Genomic DNA, 7,769 nt, shown 5'->3' with positions numbered 1-7,769 from the left:
GACTTTACAAACAGAGTGTTTCCAAACTGCTCTATGAAAATAAAGGTTAAACTCTGTGAGTGGAACGCACACATCCCATAGTGGTTGCTGAGAATGATTCTCTCTAGTTTTCATTCGAAGATATTTCCTTTTCTACAATTGGCCCCAAAGCGCTTGAAATGTCCACTTGTAAATTCCACAAAAAGAGGGTTAAAATCTGCACTGCCTAAGGGAAAGTTCAACTCTGTGAGTTGAACACACACAGCCCAAAGAAGATAATGAGAATTCTTCTGTCTTCCGTTATATGCAGAAATCACTTTTCCAACGAAATCCTCAAAGAGGTCCAAATATCCACTTGCAGACTTTACAAACAGAGTGTTTGCAAACTACTCTATGAAAAGAAAGGTTAAACTCTGTGAGTGGAACGCACACATCACCATGTGGTTGCTGAGAATGATTCTCTCTAGTTTTTATTCGAAGATATTTCCGTTTCTACCGTTGGCCCCAAATCGCTTGAAATCTCCACTAGCAAATTCCACAAGAAGAGGGTTTCAAATCTGCTTTTTGTAAAGGAAGGTACAACTCTGTGGGTTGAACACACGCAGCACAAGAAGTTACTGAGAATTCTTCTGTCTGCCGTTATATGCAGAAATCCCTTTTCCAACGAAATCCTGAAAGAGGTCCAAATATCCACTTGCAGACTTTACATGCAGAGTGTTTCCAAACTGCTCTATGAAAAGAAAGGTTAAACTCCGTGAGTGGAACGCACATATCACAAAGTGGTTGCTGAGAATGATTCTCTCTAGTTTTTAAACAAAGATATTTCCTTTTCTAACGTTGGCCCCAAAGCGCTTGAAATCTCCACTTGTAAATTCCACAAAAAGAGGGTTCAAATCTGCACTGTCTAAAGGAAAGTTCAACTCTGTGGGTTGAACACACACAGCCCAAAGAAGTTACTGAGAATTCTTCTGTCTAGCGTTATATGGAGAAATCCCGCTTCCAACGAAATCCTCAAGGAGGTCCATATATCCACTTGCAGACTTTAGAAACAGAGTGTTTGCAAACTGCTCTATGAAAAGAAAGGTTAAACTCTGTGAGTGGAACGCACACATCCCAAAGTGGTTGCTGACAATGATTCTCTCTAGTTTTTATGCGAAGATATTTCCGTTTCTACCGTTGGCCCCAAATCGCTTGAAATCTCCACTTCCAAATTCCACAAGAAGAGGGTTTCAAATCTGCACTTTCTAAAGGAAGGTACAACTCTGTGAGTTGAACACACACAGCCCAAAGAAGTTACTGAGAATTCTTCTGTCTAGCGTTACATGCAGAAATCCCGTTTCCAACGAAATCCTCAAAGAGGTCCAAATATCCACTTGCAGACTGTACAAACAGAGTGTTTGCAAACTGCTCTATGAAAAGAAAGGTTAAACTCTGTGCGTGGAACGCACACATCACAAAGTGGTTGCTGAAAATGATTCTCTCTAGTTTTTATACAAAGATATTTCCTTTTCTACCGTTGGCCCAAAGCGCTTGAAATCTCCACTTGTATATTCCACAAAAAGAGGGTTTATTCCACAAAAAGAGGGTTTCAAATCTGCTCTGTCTAAAGGAAGGTTCAACTCTGTGAGTTGAACACACGCAGCACAAAGAATTACTGAGAATTCTTCTGTCTGCCGTTATATGCAGAAATCCCTTTTCCAACGAAATCCTCAAAGAGGTCCAAATATCCACTTGCAGACTTTACATGCAGAGTCTTTCCAAACTGCTCAATGAAAAGAAAGGTTAAACTCCATGAGTGGAACGCACATATCACAAAGTGGTTGCTGAGAATGATTCTCTCTAGTTTTTATACAAAGATATTTCCTTTTCTACCGTTGGCCCCAAAGCGCTTGAAATCTCCACTTGTAAATTCCACAAAAAGAGGGTTCAAATCTGCACTGTCTAAAGGAAAGTTCAACTCTGTGAGTTGAACACACACAGCCGAAAGAAGTTACTGAGAATTCTTCTGTCTAGCGTTATATGCAGAAATCCCGCTTCCAACGAAATCCTCAAGGAGGTCCAAATATCCACTTGCAGACCTTACAAACAGAGTGTTTGCAAACTGCTCTATGAAAAGAAAGGTTAAACTCTGTGAGTGGAACGCACACATCCCAAAGTGGTTGCTGACAATGATTCTCTCTAGTTTTTATGCGAAGATATTTCCGTTTCTACCCTTGGCCCCAAATCGCTTGAAATCTCCACTTCCAAATTCCACAAGAAGAGGGTTTCAAATCTGCACTTTCTAAAGGAAGGTACAACTCTGTGAGTTGAACACACACAGCCCAAAGAAGTTACTGAGAATTCTTCTGTCTAGCGTTATATGCAGAAATCCCGTTTCCAACGAAATCCTCAAAGAGGTCCAAATATCCACTTGCAGACTTTACAAACAGAGTTTTTGCAAACTGCTCTATGAAAAGAAAGGTTAAGCTCTGTGCGTGGAACGCACACATCACAAAGTGGTTGCTGAAAATGATTCTCTCTAGTTTTTATACAAAGATATTTCCTTTTCTACCGTTGGCCCCAAAGCGCTTGAAATCTCCACTTGTATATTCCACAAAAAGAGGGTATATTCCACAAAAAGAGGGTTTCAAATCTGCTCTGTCTAAAGGAAGGTTCAACTCTGTGAGTTGAACACACACAGCACAAAGAAGTTACTGAGAATTCTTCTGTCTAGCGTTGGATGCCGAAATCCCGTTTCCAACGAAATCCCCAAAGAGGTCCAAATATCCACTTGCAGACTTTACATGCAGAGTGTTTCCAAACTGCTCTATGAAAAGAAAGCTTAAACCCAGTGAGTGGATCGCACATATCTCAAAGTGGTTGCTGAGAATGATTCTCTCTAGTTTTTATACAAAGATGTTTCCTTTTCTACCGTAGGCCCCAAAGCGCTTAAAATCTCCACTTGTAAATTCCACAAAAAGAGGGGTCAAATCTGTACTGTCTAAAGGAAAGATCAACTCTGTGTGTTGAACACACACAGCCCAAAGATGTTACTGAGAATTCTTCTGTCTAGCGATATATGCAGAAATCCCGTTTCCAACGAAATCCTCAAAGAGGTCCAAATATCCACTTGCAGACTTTACAAACAGAGTGTTTCCAAACTGCTCTATGAAAAGTAAGGTTAATCTCTGTGAGTGGAACGCACACATCCCAAAGTGGTTGCTGAAAATGATTCTCTCTAGATTTTTTTCGAAGATATTTCCGTTTCTACCGTTGGCCCCAAAGCGCTTGAAATCTCCAATTGCAAATTCCACAAAAAGAGGGTTTCAAATCTGCTTTTTCTAAAGGAAGGTACAACTCTGTGGGTTGAACACACGCAGCCCAAAGAAGTTACTGAGAATTCTTCTGTCTAACGTTTTATGCAGAAATCCCGTTTCCAACGAAATCCTCAAAGAGGTAAAAATATCCACTTTCAGACTTTACAAACAGAGTGTTTGCAAACTGCTCTATGAAAAGAAAGGTTAAACTCTGTGAGTGGAACGCACACATCCCAAAGTGGTTGCTGAGAATGATTCTCTCTAGTTTTTATTCGATGATATATCCTTTACTACCGTTGGCCCCAAAGCGCTTGAAATCTCCACTTGTAAATTCCACAAAAAGAGGGTTCAAATCTGCACTGTCTAAAGGAAAGTTCAACTCTGTGAGTTGAACACACACAGCCCAAAGAAGTTACTGAGAATTCTTCTGTCTAGCGTTATATGCAGAAATCCCGCTTCCAAAGAAATCCTCAAGGAGGTCCAAATATCCACTTGCAGACATTACAAACAGAGTGTTTGCAAACTGCTCTATGAAAAGAAAGGTTAAACTCTGTGAGTGGAATGCACACATCCCAAAGTGGTTGCTGAAAATGATTCTCTCTAGTTTTTATACAAAGATATTTCCTTTTCTACCGATGGCCACAAAGCGCTTGAAATCTCCAGTTGTATATTCCACAAAAAGAGGGTATATTCCACAAAAAGTGGGTTTCAAATCTGCTCTTTCTAAGGGAAAGTACAACTCTGTGAGTTGAACACACGCAGCCCAAAGAAGTTACTGAGAATTCTTCTGTCTAGCATTATATGCAGAAATCCCGTTTCCAACGAAATCCTCAAAGAGGTCCAAATATCCACTTGCAGACTTTACAAACAGAGTGTTTGCAAACTGCTCTATGAAAAGAAAGGTTAAACTCTGTGAGTGGAACGAACACATCACAAAGTGGTTGCTGAAAATGATTCTCTCTAGTTTTTATACAAAGATATTTCCTTTTCTACCGTTGGCCCAAAAGCGCTTGAAATGTCCACTTGTAAATTCCACAAAAAGAGGGTTTCAAATCTGCTCTGTCTAAAGGAAGGTTCAACTCTGTGAGTTGAACACACGCAGCCCAAAGAATTACTGAGAATTCTTCTCTCTAGCGTTATATGCAGAAATCCCGCTTCCAACGAAATCCTCAAGGAGGTCCCAATATCCACTTGCAGACTTTACAAACAGAGTGTTTCCAAACTGCTCTATGAAAAGAAAGGTTAAACTCTGTGAGTGGAACGCACACATCCCATAGTGGTTGCTGAGAATGATTCTCTCTAGTTTTCATTCGAAGATATATCCTTTTCTACATTTGGCCCCAAATCGCTTGAAATCTCCACTTGCAAATACCACAAGAAGAGGGTTTCAAATCTGCTCTCTCTAAAGGAAGGTACAACTCTGTGAGTTGAACACACGCAGCCCAAAGAAGTTACTGAGAATTCTTCTGTCTAGAGTTATATGCTGAAATCCCTTTTCGAACGAAATCCTCAAAGATGTCCAAATATCCACTTTCAGACTTTACAAACAGAGTGTTTGCAAACTACTCTATGAAAAGAAAGGTTAAACTCTGTGAGTGGAACGCACACATCCCAAAGTGGTTGCTGAGAATGATTCTCACTAGTTTTTATTCAAAGATATTTCCGATTCTACCGTTGGCCCCAAATCGCTTGAAATCTCCACTAGCAAATTCCACAAGAAGAGGGTTTCAAATCTGCTTTTTCTAAAGGAAGGTACAACTCTGTGGGTTGAACACACGCAGCACAAAGAAGTTACTAAGAATTCTTCTGTCTAGCGTTAGATGCAGAAATCCCGTTTCCAACGAAATCCTCAAAGAGGTCCATATATCCACTTGCAGACTTTACAAACAGAGTGTTTCCAAACTACTCTATGAAAACAAAGGTTACTCTCTGTGAGTGCAATGCACACATCCCAAAGTGCATGCTGAGAATTATTCTCTCTAGTTTTTATACAAAGATATTTCCTTTTCTACCGTTGGCAGGAAAGCGCTTGAAATCTAAACTTGTAAATTCCACAAAAAGAGTGTTCAAATCTGCACTGTCTAAAGGAAAGTTCAACTCTGTGAGTTGAACACACACAGACCAAGGAAGTTACTGAGAATTCTTCTGTCTAGCGTTATATGCAGAAATTCCGTTTCTAACGAAATCCTCAAATAGGTAAAAATATCCACTTGCAGACTTGCAAACAGAGTGTTTGCAAACTGCTCTATGAAAAGAAAGGTTAAACTCTGTGAGTGGAACGCACACATCCCAAAGAGGCTGCTGAGAATGATTCTCTCTAGTTTTTATTCGAGGATATTTCCTTTTCTACCGTTGGCCCCAAATCGCTTAAAATCTCCACTTGCAAATTCCACGAGAAGAGGGTTTCAAATCTGCTCTCTCTAAAGGAAGGTACAACTCTGTGAGTTGAACACTCGCACCCCAAAGAAGTTACTGAGAATTCTTCTGTCTAGAGTTATATGCAGAAATCCCGTTTCCAATGAAATCCTCAAAGATGTCCAAATATCCACTTGCAGACTTTCAAACAGAGTGTTTCCAAACTGCTCTATGAAAAGAAAGGTTAAACTCCGTGAGTGGAACGCACATATCACAAAGTGGTTGCTGAGAATGATTCTCTCTAATTTTTATACAAAGATATTTCCTTTTCAACCGTTGGCCCCAAAGCTCTTGAAATGTCCACTTGTAAATTCCACAAAAGGGGGTTCAAATCTGCACTGTCTAAAGGAAAGTTCTACTCTGTGAGTTGAACACACACAGCCCAAAACGTTACTGAGAATTCTTCTGTCTAGAGTTATATGCAGAAATCCCTTTTCCAACGAAATCCTCAAAGAGGTCCAAATATCCACTTGCAGACTTTACAAACAGAGTGTTTGCAAACTACTCTATGAAAAGAAAGGTTAAACTCTGTGAGTGGAACGCACACATCCCAAAGTGGTTGCTGAGAATGATTCTCTCTAGTTTTTATTCGAAGATATTTCCGTTTCTACCGTTGGCCCCAAATCGCTTGAAATCTCCACTAGCAAATTCCACAAGAAGAGGGTTTCAAATCTGCTTTTTCTAAAGGAAGGCATAAATCTGTGGGTTGAACACACGGAGCCCAAAGATGTTACTGAGAATTCTTCTGTCTGCCGTTATAAGCAGAAATCCCTTTTCCAACGAAATCCTCAAAGAGGTCCAAATATCCACTTGCAGACTTTACATGCAGAGTGTTTCCAAACTGCTCTATGAAAAGAAAGGTTAAACTCCGTGAGTGGAACGCACTTATCACAAAGTGGTTGCTGAGAATGATTCTCTCTAGTTTTTATACAAAGATATTTCCTTTTCTAACGTTGGCCCCAAAGCGCTTGAAATCTCCACTTGTAAATTCCACAAAAAGAGGGTTCAAATCTGCACTGTCTAAAGGAAAGTTCAACTCTGTGGGTTGAACACACACAGCCCAAAGAAGTTACTGAGAATTCCTCTGTCTAGCGTTATATGCAGAAATCCTGCTTCCAACGAAATCCTCAAGGAAGTCCAAATATCCACTTGCAGACTTTACAAACAGAGTGTTTGCAAACTGCTCTATGAAAAGAAAGGTTAAACTCCGTGCGTGGAACACACACATCACAAAGTGGTTGCTGACAATGATTCTCTCTAGTTTTTATGCGAACATATTTCCGTTTCTTCCGTTGGCCCCAAATCGCTTGAAATCTCCTCTTCCAAATTCCACAAAAAGAGGGTTTCAAATCTGCTCTGTCTAAAGGAAGGTTCAACTCTGTGAGTTGAACACACGCAGCACAAAGAATTACTGAGAATTCTTCTGCCTAGCGTTATGTGCAGAAATCCCGCTTCCAACGAAATCCTCAAGGAGGTCCAAATATCCACTTGCAGACTTTACAAACAGAGTGTTTCCAAACTACTCTATGAAAAGAAAGGCTAAACTCTGTGAGTGGAACGCACACAACCAAAAGTGGTTGCTGAGAATGATTCTCCCTAGTTTTTATAGGAAGATATGACCATTTCTACCATTGGCCCGAAAGCGCTTGAAATCTCCACTTGCAAATTCCACAAAAAGAGGTTTTCAAATCTGCTCTGTCTAAAGGAAGGTTCAACTCTGTGAGTTGAACACACACAGCACAAAGAAGTTACTGAGAATTCTTCTGTCTAGCGTTGGATGCCGAAATCCCGTTTCCAACGAAATCCCCAAAGAGGTCCAAATATCCACTTGCAGACTTTACATGCAGAGTGTTTCCAAACTGCTCTATGAAAAGAAAGCTTAAACTCCGTGAGTGGATCGCACATATCTCAAAGTGTTTGCTGAGAATGATTCTCTCTAGTTTTTATACAAAGATGTTTCCTTTTCTACCGTAGGCCCCAAAGCGCTTAAAATCTCCACTTGTAAATTCCACAAAAAGAGGGGTCAAATCTGCACTGTCTAAAGGAAAGATCAACTCTGTGTGTTGAACACACACAGCC

Source organism: Gorilla gorilla, chromosome 4, assembly GCF_029281585.2.
Source record: "Gorilla gorilla gorilla isolate KB3781 chromosome 4, NHGRI_mGorGor1-v2.1_pri, whole genome shotgun sequence".
NCBI lineage: Eukaryota > Metazoa > Chordata > Mammalia > Primates > Hominidae > Gorilla > Gorilla gorilla.
This window is presented reverse-complemented; position numbering follows the sequence as displayed.